Consider the following 16,602-nt stretch of genomic DNA (forward strand, 5'->3'; position numbering starts at 1 on the left):
TCAGGATAGAGACAACCACGCAGGATAGTGACAACCATCAATATTGAGAACCATCAGAATAATGACACCCGATGGCAGACGTAATGGTGACTAGTAGTGATTAGCAGAGCTCCATTCAGGTACATTTACTATTAAAAACTTATATTAAAAAAAGCTATAATTGAATTGTAAAATTAAACTACAGTGTTATTGCAACTGCATGTGTGTATTTTGTGCCCATCACCATCAAGTGGTGGGTCATTCAATTATACTTTTATCCTTGGACCATCCGTTGGACCAGTGTCGCGTACAATCAAGGGAAATACTTAGGTATCACTATGTCTGCACTGTCGTCTGGGAAATGGTTTCTGTGCGATAACTTAAATATTTAATGTCCGATTTCAATCAAAAGGTTCATTGCTTTATATCGATAATGATCGATTTAGACGAGTTCGATAATTGTCAAAATCTTGTCAATATTTACAAGAGTTTACGGGACCTTAAAATTGGTCAAAATAGATAAATCCATGGTTTCCACTCAATAAGCTTTTAGTATTTATTGTCTAACTTTCAACCATTTTGGTATATTGCTTTTTATCAAATGTGATCTCGGATGAGTTCAATAATTGTCAAAATCCATCAATATTTCCAAGAGTAATGGGACCTTTAAAATTGTCAAAACAGATAAATCCATGGTTTTCACTTGATAACTTTGGTATTGTCCAATTTCAACCAAAGGAGTAGATATGATAGGACCAGTATTTGGCCTTAATTTTTCAGGCCGAAAAAAATAACTCTGATCCCCATCTATTTCATATCAATAAATACTCTCATACTTGCCATTCATTAAAACATATTTTTTTATAACCATGTACACTATGTGTCCCACCTATGACGTCATCAAATTGATGATTTTTCTCTTCTCGCCAAATTTTGCTAGAAATTCATCATCTTTAGGTTAGAAAAGGCTTGAAATGAATTTGGCCGCCACCTTGGAGCAACTTTACATTTTGCATGGATATGCGTAAATACACGATACACAACGTGTGAAAATCTCTTTCTGCTCCACGAAGGCGGCCCACATTCATTTTTAGAGAAAACCACTCAAAAAGTATGATTTTTCAAGGATTTTTGTGAAAAATGGCGGGAAACTGCATGTTGATGACGTCATAGTGAACATAATTGGCACATGCGGGATATTTTCGAGATGTAATGTGTTAGCAAATGTATTCAGCTGTTATATGGCAAAATATGTTGTTCTTTACAGGAGAATTAATTTTGAGGCCATATTCGAGTCTTAACGTACCTTCTCCTTTGGTATATTGGTTAATAAGATCTGGGAGTGGTTTGATACTGGTCCAAATCCATCCATATTTGCAAGAGTTACGGGACTTGATAACTTCACCTAATAATTAACAATATTTTCAACTGTAAATAACTATTTTTGTGATGCTGTGCAGGCGACACATCCACTTCCGTGGAATTCTTGTGTCCATTGATAATTTATCAAAACTACAAAGGGATCTCTCTCAATTTTCATGCAAGAATAAAGGTTTCCCTAGTACCCTTGTTGAGCACATTGCATATTGGGGCTCATATGTCTAAAATAGCTAACAGACAGCTAATTTGAATTTGAATAGTTAAGTTTGTAACCACTGGGTTCAATCATATCATATAATTTTCACCAAACTAACTGATTTCACTTTTTCTCCCCAAATGGCAGCTGCAGTATCTTTTGGTGATCTACAAGGTTCATAACTCTTCTAAGTGGCTGTTCACCCCCAAGAAAAGGAAGTTTTATTATTGTAACTGTTGTTGGCAATTCAAAATAATTGGCATCTTAGGATTGTGATGATCACCATGATAGTGACAACCAGTATATCGACAACCATCAGGATTATAGTGACACCATCAAAAAAATGACAACCATCAGGATTATAGTGACACCATCAAAAAAATGACAACCATCAGGATAGTGATGCCCGATGGCAGACGTTCCGTGATGGTGACCATTAGTGATTAGCAGAGCTCCAAACAGGTACATTTACTATAAAACCTCATGTGTAAAGCTTACATCTAATTGTAAAGTTAAATTGCAGTTTTATTGCTCATGTTATTTCGAATCAACATACTATCTGTATATATGTTTCCCTAGTACCCTTGTTGAGTAGTAATTTGGGAAAAATATGTCTGCCAAGTAGCTAACATGCAGCTATCTTTTATTAGTGGAATTTTGTAACCGCAATCTTTAAAAGAAACTATAAACATGTACATATCAGAGCTTAATGATTTCCACTTTACTGAATGATTTCACTATTTCTCTCCAATGACAGCTGCAGTATCTTGACCACTTTTGGGGTTCTGCAAGGCTCTGGACTCATTGTTGCTGGTTCAATCCAAGACAAGGAAGTTTTAGTTCAAAATTTTTCTAAATCAAAAATAAATATCTAAAAACAAATCATAAATTGAAAGCCATTTTGGTTAAGGGTATAGACTTTTAAATATAAGATGTTGCGAGACTCTTGAACATTATTTTCTTCTGTAATGTACATTACACTTGGAAACAGTGTAAACAATTTGGAATACTAGTTTCATGTACCTGTGTAAAATATACTGATTTATAGGTAATCTTCCTCAATATAAAAATTAATTATTGCTGTGTTACCTATCAATGAAAAAGATTAATAAAACAAAACAGAAGCAATGAAACTTGATAAACCAGGTAATTCTTTTCTGAATATGTTATAAAAGCTACAAATAGATCCTTAATGTGATGATTTATTTAACTGATTTTCATATCCTTCAGCATATCCAGGATTAAAGTGATTTAATGACCTGGTACCATGATTGCGTTTCCCAATTCCGATGTAGAATATAGTTCTCTTTTTTTTATTAGTTTCAACGTCCTATTAACAGCCAGGGTCGCCATTAAGGGACGTACCAGGTTTGAATGGTGGAGGAAAGCCGGAGCGAGAACGTTGAGAAAAACCAACAGACCAACTTGTCAGTAACCTGGGCAACTGCTACCACATTGGATTCGAACTTGTGACCCAGAGGTGGACGGCATTGTGGTAATTTGTCGGCGACATCTTTACCACTCAGCCACCGTGGCCCCCACGAATAGAGTTCTCATAATAGGTCTCAATAAATGTTATGATAATTTTAGAAAGATTGGCACCTAATATAATACCATTAACCCTCATTGCCCAAACTATGAAATTCCAATTAGCAATTATCCATTAAGGCATTTCTTGATTTAAAGCATTAGAATTGTTTAAAATATCTTATGGTAAGTATGATCAGATGTCATGGTATATACCATCAAGGTTGAAAAATGACAACGGACTTACTTGTAAATAGGGTACGTTGGGTTTTTAAACTCAATAACTTTTATATTCTTTAAAATGTTCACATGATGAACCAGTTTTTTCATTGGGATTGGATAAAAGGGTGAGGTAATTGGCTTTTTTTGTTTATTTTGTATAAGGTATATTGTTCTATCAAAATGATCAATATCACTAAAAGAATTGCAGGAAAACAGAGAAATGTATGTTTTGTTATGGAGTGAGTATTCGGTTCAGACCAATATTGTCTATTATTTTGACATTTTTTTTATATCTACATGTGGGAAAAAACTGTTTTCTGTATTGATAAAATTGTGGTAGCAGAGACTTTTACATGATTATTCGTGATGTACATTGTATATAGTACTATGCTATTTTTCAAATCTTTGATGCCCGATGGGTCATAATGAAACGATATTAATCCATATTAAATGAATTTCTGGTTTATTAATAACTTGTTTTATAGCAGTAGTATTTTATTTTGTTGTTGTTTTTTTTTCTCTGCTACAAAAAAAAAACCTGTTCTCTAAAATGGTATGTATTTTGTAAAGAGATTGAGTGCCAGCCTAGGGCGATTATTGGTCTATTATCACCGCAATGTTTTAATTATTTTTCGATAAAATAAATGCGGGTGGTACGCTAGCAGAGACTTTTGCGATGATTACTTCATGAAAATGCATATTCCATGGCAGCAATAGCAATTATGATGAAACTCCTTGCTTAATTGCAAGTCATTAGGTACAATTATAAAATGCCACATGTCAAGTTATTAGTGTCTCCCTTTATTTAAGAAAATAGCAGAGTAATAGCCTAAATCCTTCTCCATATGCCTGGGGTTACTAATCACTGACATAATATCTACCCCTGCACTATTTCATAATTAAATGATTGCCTAGCTGTCAATCAAACCGCATTAGTTTGTTCGACATTGAATAATAACACATGTGTTCTGGGTTGTAGAAGCACGTGGCTATATTAAACGTGTGCATCGGTCAATGAAACTGCAGGCAAAGACGACACAGGTAACCGCATAGTCCAGTGTATTTCCTGCCATATATATTTGGGGCCGGAAATTCGGCCCCATTCCCATTGGTATTTCTTGTTATTGTTTCCCAAATTATGGCTAAATTTCCAAATCAGGAGTTGAAGCGTATTTTGTGTGAAAGGAAACCAAAAAAATAGGGAAATCCCTAGTCTGAGACATTGTATTTTAGCATACATTCTTATACGTGTTTCTCTAGAGAAGGATAATTGTTTTATTTCACTTTTCCAAAAATTTCATAAACAAGTTAAAAATTTTCCCAATTGTACTTTTATCGCACAAAATTCCAATTTTCACCAGGTAGGCAATTTCAAAATACCCAGGAAAACACTGAGATCCATTTTACATGTAACGTACATCAAGGGAATTGTATAATGTGGTTTGACTGTAAACATATGTGTTGGTATGAAGTTGGGTGTCCACTTTCTTCTGTAATCTTGAAAGGAAAGTCTATGCAGGGACCTCCGTTTTTGAGGTCACCTGAATGGTCGTAAGGCTCCAGTGACCAAATTCTAAATTTTTGCCAGAAGACCTTTCATGGCCAAACTCAATGGTCAATCAAAATTGTGAATTATTATGGTCCCCTAGGGACCATGAGGTGTTGGGGCCAAAAGGTGTCAATTTAGGGCCTAAAAACTTCAACAATCTTTAATAAATTCAGGAAATAGTGGAATCCAAATACTCTTCATAGATGGAATCACGTGGGGTGAAGGGTCATGTTTACTATAAGTTTTATTTAGGTGTAAAACACATTCTTTGAGCATTATTTGGTCATTTGTAATAGAAAATGAATCAGAATTATCAGTATGAAGTGGTCATTGAATCAATTTTAATATATTTTCCATAACTGAGACCCCCAGTGGGCCTGAGGGTGGTGAGGCTAAAATGGGTCAAATAGGATAGGCTTAAACTTCAAAAACCTTCATCTAAAAATTCTGGAAAAAATGTTAGAATCAAATACTCTTCATATATGGAAAGGTCTTAAGGTCCTTAACAATAATTATGAATTATATATAAACCTGGGGTCTCATGTTTTCCCCACGGGAGGGGTCAAGTTTACTATAGTTTTTTATAGGGAAAACACATTTTTTGAACATTTATTTGGTCATTTGTAATAGAAAATGAGTCAAAATGTTTTCAGAATTATCAGTATGATATGGCAATGTGAATCCTATTAACAATTTTTCCACAACTGACCCACCCAAGGGGCCCTGATGATTTGGGTCCAAGAAAGGGGTTTCTTTTGATTCATAAATGCTTTTTTTAAAGATTTGCAAAACCGACTTTGCAATGTTCTTTCTGTATCAGCACTCAGGTGACCATCAAGGCCTCTTTGGCCTCTTGTTTTTCTTCTGAAACTGCGTCCAATTTTACTATGAGATATAATTTCATGGGTGGATATTACGTCAGTGATAGGTAACCCCTGGAGTATTGAGGATGTTGTAGACAAAAAATGATTTCTGCAAGCCTGTGATTTGGTTTGGTTTGTTTCTTCTGAAGTGGCTCCAATGTTACTATGAGATAGTCCAAGAGGTGGATATTATGTCAGTGATAGTAACCATGGAGTATTGAGGATGTAACTAAAAGGATTTTTTCATTTTTTAATTACATTTCTGTATTGGTGTTTTATAGACAATCAATTAATTGTATCTTTCAGGTTAACTGCCAGTATATATATTATACAATGAACTACCAAGGTTGTTTAAATAAATAACCTTGACCTTTATTCAAGGTCACAGGGTGTCAAATAGACTAAAATCCTTCAATGACTTCAAGCTCTGGTATATTTTTTAGGTCCATTCTGACCCGAAGGGTCAGGAAGATCTATTTTAATCATGCATCGTCCGTCGTCGTGCGCCGTCCGCAGTCTGCAGTGCGGAAAAAACCTTTTCATTCAAACGAAAGGCCCACGGTACTGATATTTGGCCTGTAGCATGCTGGGATGAAGGGCTACCAAGTTTTTTCAAATAAATGACCTTGACCTTCATTCAAGGTCACAGTGGTCAAAAAGGCTAAAACATTAAAAACAAATTCTTATCAAGAACCAAATGGCCCAGGGTACTCATATTGGGTCTGCGGCAATGCTAGGATAAAGGGCTGCCAAGTTTGTTCAAATAAATGACATTGACCTTCATTCAAGGTCACAGGGGTCAAATAGGCTAAAAGATTTTAAACAACTTCTTGTGAATAACTAAGAGGCTTAGAGACCTGATATTGGGTCTGTGTGGTAATGCTAGATGAATGGCTACCAAATTTGTTCAAATAACTGACCTTGACTAATGACCTTGACTTTCAGTCAAGGTCACAAGGGGTCAAATAGGCTGAAATATTTAAACGACTTTTATGTGAATAAGTAAATAGCCTAGAGACCTGATATTGGGTCTGTGACATGCACAGATGAATGGCTACCAACTTTGTTCAAATGAAGGACAATGACCTTCATTCAAGGTCACAGGGGTCAAATAAAGGTAAAATCTTTTAAACGACTATGAGGCCTAGAGATCTGATATTGGTCTCTCTGTGGCATGCTAGATGATGAATGGCTACCAAGTTTGTTCAAATGAAGGACCTTGACCTTCACTCAAGGTCACAGAGGGTCAAAAAGGCTAAATCTTTAAACGACTTTTTCTCAAGAACCAAAAAAGGCCCAGGGTACTCATATTGGGTCTGCGGCATGCATGGATGAAGGGCTACCAAGTTTGTTCAAATAAATTATCTTGACCTTCGCATTTCAGGTCAAATAGGCAAAAATCTTTTAAAACGACTTCGTGTGAATAACTTAAAGGCCTATAGAGACCTGATTTTGAGCGGCCTGTAACATGAATGACTACCTTGAGACTGGATATATTGGATTTGCAGCATGGTGGGGATCCATGGTGGGGATCAAGGGACCTTCATTCATGGTCTAATTCATTAAATACACTGTATATCAGGACCTGGACCTTCTTCTAATGAAAGAGGTTTTTTTTGGATTGCCTTAACTGTGTGCCACTACTTTTATTCTTTGAGGTGTTTTGTATTGTGCCAATAGTTTGATGACCGTAAAGGCCCATCATCGGTCTCTTGATCATAACCTAATGGAATTGGTCCCGTTTTTAAGAGAAACAACAAGAGTTATCTTCCCTTTCTCTTCTCTTCATTTTATCCGCGACAACTCCTTCAGGTGTCGCCCAACTAGTATAATGTCACAGGAGTTAGTCAAAGCCCCATGAGGACGGAGGATGTGGTATCCTGGTATGTATAATGACACAGGAGTTAGTCAAGCCCCGTGAGGACCGGCGGATGTGGTATTCCTGGTCATGTATAATGTCACAGGAGTTAGTCAAACCCCGTGAGACGAGGGATGTGGGTATTCTGGTATGTATAATGACACAGGAGTTTAGTCAAACCCCGTTGAGGAGACGAGGATGTGGTATTCTGGTATGTATAATGACACAAGAGTTAGTCAAATCCCGTGGAGACGGAGGATGTGGTTATCCTGGGTATGTATTATGACACAGGAGTTAGTCAAAACCCGTGAGGACCGAGGATGTATGCTGGTATGTATTCTGGTATGTATAATGACACAGGAGTTAGTCAAGCCCCATGGAGGACGGAGGATGTGGTATCCTGGTATGGTATAATGACACAGGAGTTTAGTCAAAACCCCGGGGGGAGCCGAGGATGTGGTATTCTGGGTATGTAGTTTTAATGAGGACGGGGAGGAGTTAGTCAAGTCCCCATGGTGGGGACGGAGGATGTGGTTCCTAGTATGTAGTAATGTCACAGGAGTTAGTCAAGCCCCGTGGGGACGGAGGATGTGGTATCCTGGTATGTATAATGACACAGGCGTTAGTCAAACCCCATGAGGACGGAGGGTAGGAGGGTGTGGTATTCTGGTATGTATAATGACACAGAGTTAGTCAAACCGATGAGGACCGAGGATGTGGTATTCCTGGTATGTATAATGACACAGGAGTTAGTCAAACCCCGTGAGGGACGGAGGATGTGGTATTCTGGTATGTATAATGACACAGGAGTTTAGTCAAAATCCCTGTGAGGACGGAGGGGGTGTGGTATTCTGGTATGTATAATGACACAGGAGTTTAGTCAAACCCCGTGAGGACGGCAGTGTGTGGTATTCTGGTATGTATAATGTCACAGGAGTTAGTCAACCCCGTGGGGAACGGAGGATGTGGTATGTATAATGGTCACATGTTTGTCACATCACCGTGAGGACGGATGTCACTGGTATGGTATAGTACGACAGGAGTTAGTCAAACCCCGTGAGGACAAGAGGATGTGGTATTCTGGTATGTATAATGTCACAGGAGTTAGTCAAACCCCGTGAGGACGGAGGATGTGGTATTCTGGTATGTATAATGACACAGGGGTTAGTCAAGCCCCGTGAGGGACCGAGGATGTGGTATTCTGGTATGTATAATGACACAGGAGTTTAGTCAAACCCGGTGAGGACCGAGGATGTTGGTTTCTGGTATGTATAATGTCACAGGAGTTTAGTCAAACCCCGTGAGGACGGAGGGATGTGGTATTCTGGTATGTATAATGACACAGGAGTTAGTCAAACCCCATGAGGACGGAGGATGTCGTATCCTGGTATGTATAATGACAGGGAGTTAGTCAAGCCCCGTGGGGGACGGAGGATGTGGGTATTCTGGTATGTATAATGACACAGGAGTTAGTCAAATCCCTGAGGACGGAGGGTGTGGTATTCTTGTATGTATAATGTCACAGGAGTTAGTCAAATCCCATGAGGACGGACGATGTTGTATTCTGGTATGTAGTCCAAATCCCATGAGGACGGAGGATGTGGTATTCTGGTATGTACCCATGGTCACAGGAGTTAGTCAAACCCCAATGAGGACGGAGGATGTGGTATTCCTGGTATGTATAATGTCACAGGAGTTAGTCAAAGCCCCGGGGGGACAGGAGGATGTGTATTCTGGTTGTATAATGTCACAGGAGTTAGTCAAAAACTCGTGAGGACGGAGGAGTTTGGTATCCTGGTATGTATAATGACACAGGAGCTAGTCAAGCCCCGTGGGGACGGAGGATGTGGTATTCTGGTATGTATAATGACACAGGAGTTAGTCAAAACCCCTGAGGACGGAGGGTTTGGAATTCTTGTATGTATAATGTCACAGGGGTTAGTCAAATCCCATGAGGACGGGACGATGTTGTATCTCTGGTATGTAGTCAAATCAAACCATGAGGACGGAGGGATGTGGTATTCTGGTATGTATAATGTCACAGGAGTTAGTCAAAACCCCGTGACGACGGAGGATGTGGTATCCTGGTATGTATAATGACACAGGAGTTAGTCAAATCCCGTGGGGACGGAGGATGTGGTATTCTGGTATGTATAATGTCACAGGAGTTTAGTCAAACCCGTGAGGACCGAGGATGTGGTATTCTGGTATGTATAATGTCACATGAGTTAGTCAAAGCCCCGTGAGGACCGAGGATGTGGTATTCTGGTATGTATAATGTCACAGGAGTTAGTCAAACCCCGTGAGTAGGGAGGATGTGGTATTCTGGTATGTATAATGTCACAGGAGTTTAGTCAAAGCCCCGTGAGGACGGAGGATGTGGTATTCTGGTATGTATAATGTCACAGGAGTTAGTCAAACCGCAGGTGGGACGGAGGATGTGGTATTCTGGTATGTATAATGTCACAGGAGTTAGTCAAACCCCGTGAGGACGGAGGATGTGGTATTCTGGTATGTATAATGTCACAGGAGTTAAGTCCAAACCCTTAAGTCAAGCCCCGTGAGGACGGAGGATGTGGTATTCTGGTATGTATAATGTCACAGGATTTAGTCAAACCCCGTGAGGACCGAGGATGTGGTATTCTGGTATGTATAATGACACAAGGAGTTTAGTCAAACCCCGTGAGGACGGAGGATGTGGTATTCTGGTATGTATAATTGACACGGAGTTAGTCAAACCCCGGGGGGACGGAGGATGTGGTATCCTGGTATGTATAATGTCACAGGAGTTTAGTCAAACCCCGTGAGGACCGAGGATGTGGTATTCTGGTATGTATAATGTCACAGGAGTTAGTCAAACCCCGTGAGGACCGAGGATGTGGTATTCTGGTATGTATAATGTCACAGGAGTTAGTCAAACCCCGTGAGGACGGGAGGATGTGGTATATCCTGGTATGTATAATGACACAGGAGTTAGTCAAATGCCCGTGAGGACGAGGATGTGGTATTCTGGTATGTATAATGTCACAGGAGTTTAGTCAAACCCCGTGAGGACGAGGATGTGGTATTCTGGTATGTATAATGTCACAGAGTTTAGTCAAACCCCGTGAGGACGGAGGATGTGGTATTCCTGGTATGTATAATGACACAGGAGTTAGTCAAACCCCGTGAGGACGGAGGATGTCGTATTCTGGTATGTATAATGACACAGGAGTTAGTCAAACCCGTGGGGACGGAGGATGTGGTATTCTGGTATGTATTATGACACAGGAGTTAGTCAAAGCCCCGTGGGGACGGAGGTTGTGGTATTCTGGTATGTATAATGTCACAAGGAGTTAGTCAAACCCCGTGGAGGACGGAGGATGTGGGTATTCTGGTATGTATATGTCACAGGATTAGTCCCATGAGGACGGAGGATGTGGTATTCTGGTATGTATAATGTCACAGGAGTTAGTCAAACCCCATGAGGACGGAGGATGTGGTATTCTGGTATGTATAATGTCACAGGAGTTAGTCAAACCCCGTGGGGACGGAGGATGTGGTATTCTGGTATGTATAATGTCACAGGAGTTAGTCAAACCCCGTGAGGACGGAGGGTATTGGTATTCTGGTATGTATAATGACACAGGAGTTAGTCAAACCCCGTGGGGACGGAGGATGTGGTATTCTGGTATGTATAATGACACAGGAGTTAGTCACAAATCCCCTGGGGACGGAGGGTGTGGAATTCTTGTATGTATAATGTCACAGGAGTTAGTCAAATCCCATGAGGACGGACGATGTTGTATTCTGGTATGTAGTCAAACCCCATGAGGACGGAGGATGTGGTATTCTGGTATGTATAATGTCACAGGAGTTAGTCAAAACCCGATGGGGACGGAAGATGTGGTATTCTGGTATGTATAATGTCACAGGAGTTAGTCAAACCCCGTGGGGACCGAGGATGTGGTATTCTGGTATGTATAATGTCACAGGAGTTAGTCAAACCCCCGTGAGGACGGAGGGTTTGGTATCCTGGTATGTATAATGACACAGGATATAGTCAAAGCCCCGTGGGGACGGAGGATGTGGTATTCTGGGTATGTATAATGTCACAGGAGTTTAGTCAAAAGCCCCGTGAGGACGGAGGATGTGGTATTCTGGTATGTATAATGTCAACAGGAGTTAGTCAAACCCCGTGAGGACGGAGGATGTGTATTCTGTATGTATAATGTCACAGGAGTTAGTCAAACCCCGTGAGGACGGAGGATGTGGTATTCTGGTATGTATAATGTCACAGGAGTTAGTCAAACCCCATAGGGACGGAGGATGTGGTATTCTGGTATGTATAATGACACAGGAGTTAGTCAAACCCCGGGGGGACGGAGGATGTGGTATTCTGGTATGTATAATGTCACAGGAGTTAGTCAAACCCCGTGAGGACGGAGGTGTGGTATTCTGGTATGTATAATGTCACAGGAGTTAGTCAAACCCCGTGGGGGACGGAGGATGTGGTATTCTGGTATGTATAATGTCACAGGAGTTAGTCAAACCCCATGAGGACGGAGGATGTGGTATCCTGGTATGTATAATGTCACAGGAGTTAGTCAAACCCCGTGGGGACGGAGGATGTGGTATTCTGGTATGTATAATGTCACAGGAGTTGTAATCAAACCCGTGGGGGACCTGAGGATGTGGTATCCTGGTATGTATAATGACACAGGAGTTAGTCAAACCCCGGTGGAGGACGGAGGATGTGGTATCCTGGTATGTATAATGACACAGGAGTTAGTCAAATCCCGTGGGGACGGAGGATGTGGTATTCTGGTATGTATAATGTCACAGGATTTAGTCAAACCCCGTAGAGGGAGGTGTGGTCATTCTGGTATGTATAATGTCACAGGATTTAGTCAAACCCCGTGAGGACGGAGGATGTGGTATTCTGGTATGTATAATGACACAGGAGTTAGTCAAACCCCATGAGGACGGAGGATGTGGTATCCTGGTATGTATAATGACACAGGAGTTTAGTCAAACCCCATCAGGACGGAGGATGTGGTATTCTGGTATGTATAATGACACAGGAGCTAGTCAAAACCCGGGGGGACGGAGGATGTGGTATTCTGGTATGTATAATGACACAGGAGTTAGTCAAACCCCGTGAGGACGGAGGATGTGGTATTCTGGTATGTATAATGACACAGGAGTTAGTCAAACCCGTGAGGACGGAGGATGTGGTATTCTGGTATGTATAATGTCACAGGAGTTAGTCAAACCCCGTGAGGACGGAGGATGTGGTATTTCTGGTATGTATAATGTCACAGGAGTTTAGTCAAGCCCCGTGGGGACGGAGGATGTGGTATTCTGGTATGTATAATGTCACAGGAGTTAGTCAAACCCCGTGAGGGACGGAGGATGTGGTATTCTGGTATGTATAATGACACAGGAGTTAGTCAAACCCCGTGAGGACGGATGGATGTGGTATCCTGGTATGTATAATGACACAGGAGTTAGTCAAAGCCCCGTGGGGGACGGAGGATGTGGTATTCTGGTATGTATAATGACACAGGAGTTAGTCAAACCCCGTGAGGACGGAGGATGTGGAATTCTGGTATGTATAATGTCACAGGAGTTAGTCAAACCCCGTGAGGACCGAGGATGTGGTATTCTGGTATGTATAATGACACAGGAGTTAGTCAAACCCCGTGAGGACGGAGGATGTGGTATCCTGGTATGTATAATGACACAGGAGTTAGTCAAACCCCGTGGGACGGAGGATGTGGTATTCTGGTATGTATAATGACACAGGAGTTAGTCAAACCCCGTGAGGACCGGAGGATGTGGTATTCTGGTATGTATAATGTCACAGGAGTTAGTCAAACCCCGTGAGGACGGATGGGTTGTGGTATTCTGGTATGTATAATGACACAGGAGTTAGTCAAACCCGTGAGGACGGAGGGATGTGGTATTCTGGTATGTATAATGTCACAGGAGTTAGTCAAACCCCGTGAGGACCGGAGGATGTGGTATTCTGGTATGTATAATGTCACAGGAGTTAGTCAAACCCCGTGAGGACGGAGGATGTGGTATTCTGGTATGTATAATGTCACAGGAGTTAGTCAAACCCCGTGAGGACCGAGGATGTGGTATTCTGGTATGTATAATGTCACAGGAGTTAGTCAAACCCCGTGAGGACGGAGGATGTGGTATTCTGGTATGTATAATGTCACAGGAGTTTAGTCAACCCCGTGAGGACCGGAGGATGTGGTATTCTGGTATGTATAATGTCACAGGAGTTAGTCAAACCCCGTGAGGACGAGGATGTGGTATTCTGGTATGTATAATGACACAGGAGTTAGTCAAACCCCGTGAGGACGGAGGATGTGGTATTCTGGTATGTATAATGACACAGGAGTTAGTCAAACCCCGTGGGACGGAGGATGTGGTATTCTGGTATGTATAATGTCACAGGAGTTAGTCAAACCCCGTGAGGACGGAGGATGTGGTATTCTGGTATGTATAATGTCACAGGAGTTAGTCAAACCCCGTGAGGACGGAGGATGTGGTATTCCTGGTATGTATAATGTCACAGGAGTTAGTCAAACCCCGTGAGGACGGAGGATGTGGTATTCTGGTATGTATAATGTCACAGGAGTTAGTCAACCCCGTGAGGAGGACGAGGATGTGGTATTCTGGTATGTATAATGTCACAGGAGTTAGTCAACCCCGTGAGGACGGAGGATGTGGTATTCTGGTATGTATAATGTCACAGGAGTTAGTCAAACCCCGTGAGGACGGAGGATGTGGTATTCTGGTATGTATAATGTCACAGGAGTTAGTCAAACCCCGTGAGGACGGAGGATGTGGTATTCTGGTATGTATAATGACACAGGAGTTAGTCAAACCCCATGAGGACGGAGGATGTGGTATTCTGGTATGTATAATGACACAGGAGTTAGTCAAGCCCCGTGGAGGACGGAGGATGTGGTATTCTGGTATGTATAATGACACAGGAGTTAGTCAAATCCCCGTGAGGACGGAGGATGTGGTATTCTGGTATGTATAATGTCACAGGAGTTAGTCAAACCCCTGAGGACGGAGGATGTGGTATCTGGTATGTATAATGACACAGGAGTTAGTCAAACCCCATGAGGACGGAGGATGTGGTATCCTGGTATGTATAATGACACAGGAGTTAGTCAAAGCCCCATGGGGACGGAGGATGTGGTATTCTGGTATGTATAATGACACAGGAGTTAGTCAACCCCATGAGGACGGAGGATGTGGTATTCTGGTATGTATAATGTCACAGGATCCATGAGGACGGAGGATGTGGTATTCTGGTATGTATAATGTCACAGGAGTTAGTCAAACCCCATGGGGACGGAGGATGTGGTATTCTGGTATGTATAATGTCACAGGAGTTAGTCAAACCCCGTGGGGACGGAGGATGTGGTATTCTGGTATGTATAATGTCACAGGAGTTAGTCAAACCCCGTGAGGACGGAGGGTTTGGTATCCTGGTATGTATAATGATGGTCATGCACAGGAGTTAGTCAAGCCCCGTGGGGACGGAGGATGTGGTATTCTGGTATGTATAATGACACAGGAATTAGTCAAATCCCTGAGGACGGAGGGTGTGGAATTCTGGTATGTATAATGTCACAGGAGTTAGTCAAATCCCATGAGGACGGACGATGTGGTATTCTGGTATGTATAATGTCACAGGAGTTAGTCAAACCCCATGGGGACGGAGGATGTGGTATTCTGGTATGTATAATGTCACAGGAGTTAGTCAAACCCCGGGGGGACGGAGGATGTGGTATTCTGGTATGTATAATGTCACAGGAGTTAGTCAAACCCCGTGGGGACGGAGGATGTGGTATTCTGGTATGTATAATGTCACAGGAGTTAGTCAAACCCGTGGGGACGGAGGATGTGGTATTCTGGTATGTATAATGTCACAGGAGTTAGTCAAATCCCGTGGGGACGGAGGATGTGGTATTCTGGTATGTATAATGTCACAGGAGTTTAGTCAAACCCCGTGAGGACCGAGGATGTGGTATTCTGGTATGTATAATGTCACAGGAGTTAGTCAAACCCCGTGTGGACCGAGGATGTGGTATTCTGGTATGTATAATGTCACAGGAGTTAGTCAAACCCCGTGAGGACGGAGGATGTGGTATCCTGGTATGTATAATGACACAGGGGTTAGTCAAACCCCGTGAGGACCGAGGATGTGGTATTCTGGTATGTATAATGTCACAGGAGTTTAGTCAAACCGGTGAGGACGAGGATGTGGTATTCTGGTATGTATAATGTCACAGGAGTTAGTCAAACCCCGTGAGGACGGAGGATGTGGTATTCTGGTATGTATAATGACACAGGAGTTAGTCAAACCCCATGAGGACGGAGGATGTCGTATCCTGGTATGTATAATGACACAGGAGCTAGTCAAGCCCCGTGGGGACGGAGGATGTGGTATTCTGGTATGTATAATGACACAGGAGTTAGTCAAATCCCCTGAGGACGGAGGGTGTGGAATTCTGGTATGTATAATGTCACAGGAGTTAGTCAAATCCCATGAGGACGGACGATGTTGTATTCTGGTATGTAGTCAAATCCCATGAGGACGGAGGATGTGGTATTCTGGTATGTATAATGTCACAGGAGTTAGTCAAACCCGATGGGGACGGAAGATGTGGTATTCTGGTATGTATAATGTCACAGGAGTTAGTCAAACCCCGTGGGGACGGAGGATGTGGTATTCTGGTATATAACCCTAACCCTAACCGTGTAATGACACATTGTATGTTAAACTGGTATTTAAAAAGAGATGGCTAGCCTGATAACAAAGGTTACCCGACCAAAAGCATCTCAATTAGTATTTTACACTTTACACGTTTACACAGAATCACAACCATTATAGTTAAAACATTTCAAACAGTTGACACATGAAATTGATTTCAGCTAATAAGTTTAACTTTAGCTATATTTAATTGCTAAATTTTCTGTTGGATACAGTTCACTGTAGACAGTATTTCTCGTT

At 41.6% G+C, this 16,602-nt stretch overlaps 1 long non-coding RNA gene across 1 annotated transcript; it reads left to right on the forward strand.

The window, feature by feature from the left end:
- On the forward strand, window positions 1-2,361 carry LOC138326745 (uncharacterized). The gene is made up of 3 exons (XR_011208951.1): window positions 1-119; window positions 1,703-2,017; window positions 2,313-2,361. It is a non-coding gene; the product is annotated as an uncharacterized lncRNA (long non-coding RNA).
- Window positions 2,362-16,602: the final 14,241 nt, after the last annotated feature.

This window comes from Argopecten irradians, chromosome 7 (assembly GCF_041381155.1).
Source record: "Argopecten irradians isolate NY chromosome 7, Ai_NY, whole genome shotgun sequence".
NCBI lineage: Eukaryota > Metazoa > Mollusca > Bivalvia > Pectinida > Pectinidae > Argopecten > Argopecten irradians.